General features: G+C 43.3%; 1 pseudogene; it reads left to right on the forward strand.

Moving 5' to 3' along the window:
- The first annotated feature begins 385 nt into the window (after positions 1-385).
- On the forward strand, positions 386-5,338 carry LOC139389527 (complement component C7-like; annotated as a pseudogene).
- Positions 5,339-6,304: the final 966 nt, after the last annotated feature.

The raw sequence follows: 6,304 nt of genomic DNA on the forward strand, positions 1-6,304 counted from the left end.
TGTCTATGTTAGTTGCTTGTGTCAGCACAGTTCTCATTGTAGCGTCACGGTCGTTATTCGTTTATTGTTTTGTATAGTTTGTATTCAGTGTTTTCTTTAATTAAAAAATCATCATGAACACATACCACGCTGCATTTTGGTCCGTTCCTTACGACGATCGTGACAGGTCTACTTCTACCAAGGGTTATGTTTTATTTAATTTTCCACTATTTACTTGATATTCATTGTTTTCTCCTCTCACACCTCTCTTCTTCCAGAGATTATAATTACATTTTTGAAAACTGTGTTAAAATTAGCCTATTGTGACAGTGTTGTTTTTTTGCTGCATAGAAGAACCACCTATTGGTGGTAAAGAATGACGTGGAGTTGGCTCAGTTCCATAACAATGCCAGAGGATACCGTTCTATGTCTGAGAAGGTTCTGGAAGGTTCTGGCCACCTTCCCCACCATGTACGACTACGTCAGCTATAGGACGGTGGTGAAAAGGTTTGAAACCCATTACCTGTCTGAGGGGACTCTGTGCGAACTCTTCCACGCCTTACTCAGCATCGACTAAGAAACAGAGAAACAGATGGGTGAGACAACTCAGGCAACTCCTGCTGAGACTGGATCAGCTCCAGCTGAGACAGAGGCTGTCCTAATATAGACACCTCAGACGTAGTGACATCTAGTGACATACAGTAGTAGTGGGAGTAACAGAGTGCCATGGCTAGAACATGTCATCTCTGTTGGTTACACTGCTGGCCCCAATAGCAGTGAGTTGGAGCATGGTGCCCCACAACAGATGGTGAACAAGACTAAAAAAACAAAGTATTTAATAACGGCCATCAGAGCTTTGTGACGTCCTTGGAACCCACCTTTATATAGTATAGTTTGATTCTAGCATTTGGCTGGACACCAAAGTAATGGTGAAAGTTACATGTAGTGTAACTGTATGAGCTGCAGCTAAAGTGTCTACTGCATTGGAATCCCTGTATTTATACCATGGTATTGTTGAATACTTGTTTCTGACTGGCTTGAAGGGGATTCTAGAGAGTGAATTATTTCCCTATAACACATGGTATATTTCCACGGTAGAGTTCAATGGCTATCAGAGAGCAACAGGATGATGACGTTGGACTAACCACAGTTGGACTATCGACTTTATCCCTACCTGCAGTACCAGTAAAAAGTTTGGACACAACTACTCATTCCAGGGTTTTTATTATTTGCACTATTTTCTACATTCTAGAAGAATAGAGAAAGACATCAAAACTATAAAATAACACATATGCAATCATGTAGTAACCAAAAAAGTGTAAATGTGTTCTGGGAGCGTTCTTGTAACATCAAGTGAACATTGTATAATCATCAGCACAACTGGACCGTTTTTTTGTGTGTTTAGGGAACACCTTTTGTGATGTCCCTACAATGTTCCCACCAGACTGTTCCCACAACCTCATTAAACATTCTGGGAACCTTTAAAGAACAGACGAAATGTGTTCTGGGGACGGTCTTGCAACATCAGCAGAATGTTTCATACAAACCTTGTATAATCATCAGCACTACTGGACAGTTTTTGTGTTATGAGAACATTTGCCACAACCTAACAAATGTTCTGGGAACTTTCACAGAAACAATTTTGGTTTGCTGGGAAAACATTACTGGTACATAGTGTTATTACCTGGAAACCTAATAAGAACTTTTGTGGAATGTTCTGTGGCGGCTGTTACAGATGTTGTGCACATCATTTTAGTGAACTTAATGGGGATCTTAGCTAATGTTCTGGGAATGTTTTCGGTTTGTTGGGGAGATTATTGGCATCATTGCTTGATTACATACAAAGGTAGAGTAAAAAAATCTGTGGAAAACGCTTGCTATATTACTCGTGGTGAAAAGGTTTGAAACCCATTACCTGTCTGAGGGGACTCTGTGCGAACCCATGTTGTGTGTGGTGTGCATGTTTCCAGATGAGGCCTCTGTATGAGCTGCTAAAGGAGGTGCAGTGTGCTGGGGTGAATAGGCTCCATTTGAAGACAGCCATAGAGCAGTACCTGAATGAAAGGCACCCTTGCTTCAGCCAGCCCTGCAGGAACAACAGCCTGGTGGTGATAGAGGGGGATGAGTGTAAATACATCTTTAAACCTGGTACAGACTGGCCTGTGAGAAGGGGAAGGAGGTAGAGGGTAGGTAACATTTTACATGTCGTGTGGATACTCCAGATGACGGTATTTGTGTATTTATTTCTGGGTGCTTTCAGACATACTGTACATACAGATACAGTGCCTTGCGAAAGTATTCGGCCCCCTTGAACTTTGCGACCTTTTGCCACATTTCAGGCTTCAAACATAAAGATACAAAACTGTATTTTTTTGTGAAGAATCAACAACAAGTGGGACACAATCATGAAGTGGAACGACATTTATTGGATATTTCAAACTTTTTTAACAAATCAAAAACTGAAAAATTGGGCGTGCAAAATTATTCAGCCCCCTTAAGTTAATACTTTGTAGCGCCACCTTTTGCTGCGATTACAGCTGTAAGTCGCTTGGGGTATGTCTCTATCAGTTTTGCACATCGAGAGACTGAATTTTTTTCCCATTCCTCCTTGCAAAACAGCTCGAGTTCAGTGAGGTTGGATGGAGAGCATTTGTGAACAGCAGTTTTCAGTTCTTTCCACAGATTCTCGATTGGATTCAGGTCTGGACTTTGACTTGGCCATTCTAACACCTGGATATGTTTATTTTTGAACCATTCCATTGTAGATTTTGCTTTATGTTTTGGATCATTGTCTTGTTGGAAGACAAATCTCCGTCCCAGTCTCAGGTCTTTTGCAGACTCCATCAGGTTTTCTTCCAGAATGGTCCTGTATTTGGCTCCATCCATCTTCCCATCAATTTTAACCATCTTCCCTGTCCCTGCTGAAGAAAAGCAGGCCCAAACCATGATGCTGCCACCACCATGTTTGACAGTGGGGATGGTGTGTTCAGCTGTGTTGCTTTTACGCCAAACATAACGTTTTGCATTGTTGCCAAAAAGTTCAATTTTGGTTTCATCTGACCAGAGCACCTTCTTCCACATGTTTGGTGTGTCTCCCAGGTGGCTTGTGGCAAACTTTAAATGACACTTTTTATGGATATCTTTAAGAAATGGCTTTCTTCTTGCCACTCTTCCATAAAGGCCAGATTTGTGCAATATACGACTGATTGTTGTCCTATGGACAGAGTCTCCCACCTCAGCTGTAGATCTCTGCAGTTCATCCAGAGTGATCATGGGCCTCTTGGCTGCATCTCTGATCAGTCTTCTCCTTGTATGAGCTGAAAGTTTAGAGGGACGGCCAGGTCTTGGTAGATTTGCAGTGGTCTGATACTCCTTCCATTTCAATATTATCGCTTGCACAGTGCTCCTTGGAATGTTTAAAGCTTGGGAAATCTTTTTGTATCCAAATCCGGCTTTAAACTTCTTCACAACAGTATCTCGGACCTGCCTGGTGTGTTCCTTGTTCTTCATGATGCTTTGACGGACCTCTGAGACTATCACAGTGCAGGTGCATTTATACGGAGACTTGATTACACACAGGTGGATTGTATTTATCATCATTAGTCATTTAGGTCAACATTGGATCATTCAGAGATCCTCACTGAACTTCTGGAGAGAGTTTGCTGCACTGAAAGTAAAGGGGCTGAATAATTTTGCACGCCCAATTTTTTAGTTTTTGATTTGTTAAAAAAGTTTGAAATATCCAATAAATGTCGTTCCACTTCATGATTGTGTCCCACTTGTTGTTGATTCTTCACAAAAAAATACAGTTTTATATCTTTATGTTTGAAGCCTGAAATGTGGCAAAAGGTCGCAAAGTTCAAGGGGGCCGAATACTTTCGCAAGGCACTGTATATGCATAACCTCTCTCTCCATCCTTCCTTCCCTTTTCACTCTCCTTGTTTCGTTCACCACAACCCTACATTCAACCATTATTTCCCTCCCTCCCTCCTTAAGGGGTGATCCATGGCAGCTGGTCTTGCTGGTCTGGCTGGACTTACTGCTCTGTAAGTCAGAGGTCACGAACCCGCACATGCAGTACTCATGCCCCTCAGAGAGGCTGCCATCACTGCAACGGGGAGGCCAGGGTGACGGCAGGCTGCCATAGCAACTGAGACATGCAATACATCCTGTCAGAATCATTGCAGCTTCTGTTGACTTTAGTGGTAAGACTTTATACATGAACAACAACACAACTAATACATGACATGGACTGTATACATAGCACCTTTCACAAAGTACTTCTGCAGGCCGAAGTGCTAATCAGGCAAGCAAAGACAGTGTTGGAAAAGCATAGCAGGAGCAACACATTGCCGTCTTCTATTAATTCAGCATTCATATTACCCTGCTGTTACCTCTGTTTGGTGTCCGCCTGTTGGTTTGTTTGTTTACTTCCAGGACCATGGAGCCTCAGTGCTTTGCCCTGACCCTCTCACCTCGAGAGACCTGTGGAAGCACACTTCCTCTCCCTAATGACTGTCGTGGTAAGAAGAGATGGACAGACAGCCACTATACTACTGCCTGTTTCCTTCAGTGCTGCTGCTGGAGAGCTTTTCATTTTATTTTATTTATTTAACCTTTATTTAACCAGGTAGGCTAGTAGAGAAAAGGTTCTCATTTACAACTGCGACCTGGCCAAGATAAAGCAAAGCTACAGGGCATATAGACGTTTGCTCTAAACTCGCACTGACACAACTGTGGATGAACTAATCACCATGTATTTGCACTGGGCTGGCTCCAGAAGCTTGTACAACACCCTAGTCTACCATGTAGTCGTTTCAGTCTTTTTATTATAATGCAGTTGTTGTAAGTTCCTACATTAGTAGATATCACAATCTGGAAATGGTTTGACTGTGTTTGACCATCATTTGTGCTGTTAAACTCAGGATCCAAAAGATGTATATGGTGGACAGTAAGATTTAATACACCTGTATGGAGGGTTGCCATCTGATTGGAATTAGAATCACAGAGTGCACTGGTGATCAGACATGGAGCACAGCTCCCAAAGAGTGCAAGAGTAAGTTGTGCTTCAATGACGACCGCACGCACACACACACACACACACACACACACACACACACACACACACACACACACACACCACACAACATCATTATGATTGTTCCCTCATCTTTTGCCATGCTCCAGGTGTCATGACCCATCCCTTCAAAATGCTGTCACAGGCTCCCACTGCAAGCCCACCTATGACATAGGAGATATGATCCCTCTGCCCTAACCTGAGGGGAGAGACATAGTGGGAGACACAGAGATCCTCTGGGTCACCGGACCCAAATACCATCACATACCATCACCAGGATAAATTACCTTGATTCAGCTGCATTTCACAAACAGCATACCCAGTTCCACCAATCTGGAGATGTATCCATTCTGCAACTATTACCTGACGGTATTCTCTCCCCTCGGATAATTCAGATTAAATATGGTATTTTTTTCCCTTCTTTCCTTTATGAATTCTGCACCCAAAACGCTCAATCCACTTGATGACCCAGCAGTGCAATGCAAACCATGGGAGAAACTCACAGAAATCTAATGTATCTGTAAAATGGCTTAAGATTGCGCGTATGTTTTACCAATCTTTGTGGCACCTTTGACTGCATATTCTAACTAGGAGCTATGATAAATTCTATAATATTCCCTTAGACACAGATATAAGATCAGCTCGGCCTCCACAAGTTCACATCTTGACCACCAGGAGAGGAAACACAAAACTGACCTAATTTCAGCGGTTTCAGGGTTTCATGTTGCTCTTTCGTCCAGATCATCTCAAGAAGTGTGTGCCACCAACTCTGAGAGGGGTCAGAAAGACAGACTGAGCGTGTGCGATATACACGCCCTGCAGTGTACTACAACTTGACAGAGGACAGCGCCTGCCAGTGGCCAACCCACACAACTTCACCCTGCACTGAGTGACTGCCAGCTGTGGGAGACCTGTGATGGAACAACTCAACACCTCTGTTTTTTTGTGTGTGTACTTACATGGGCAACCGCGTGCAAATGAGCATGTGTGTGTGTGTGTTGGTGTTCCCATATGTGTGTGTGTGTGTGTGTGTGTGTGTGTGTGTGTGTGTGTGTGTGTGTGTGTGTGTGTGTGTGTGTGTGTGTGTGTGTGTGTGTGTGCAAACTGTTACTCTAACTTCCGCGACGCATATAAGGCCCTGCCCCGCCCCCCTTTCGGAAAAGCTGACCACGACTCCATTTTGTTGATCCCTGCCTACAGACAGAAACTAAAACAAGAGGCTCCCACGCTGAGGTCTGTCCAACGCTG

The sequence above is a fragment of the Oncorhynchus clarkii genome, chromosome 30, assembly GCF_045791955.1.
Source record: "Oncorhynchus clarkii lewisi isolate Uvic-CL-2024 chromosome 30, UVic_Ocla_1.0, whole genome shotgun sequence".
NCBI lineage: Eukaryota > Metazoa > Chordata > Actinopteri > Salmoniformes > Salmonidae > Oncorhynchus > Oncorhynchus clarkii.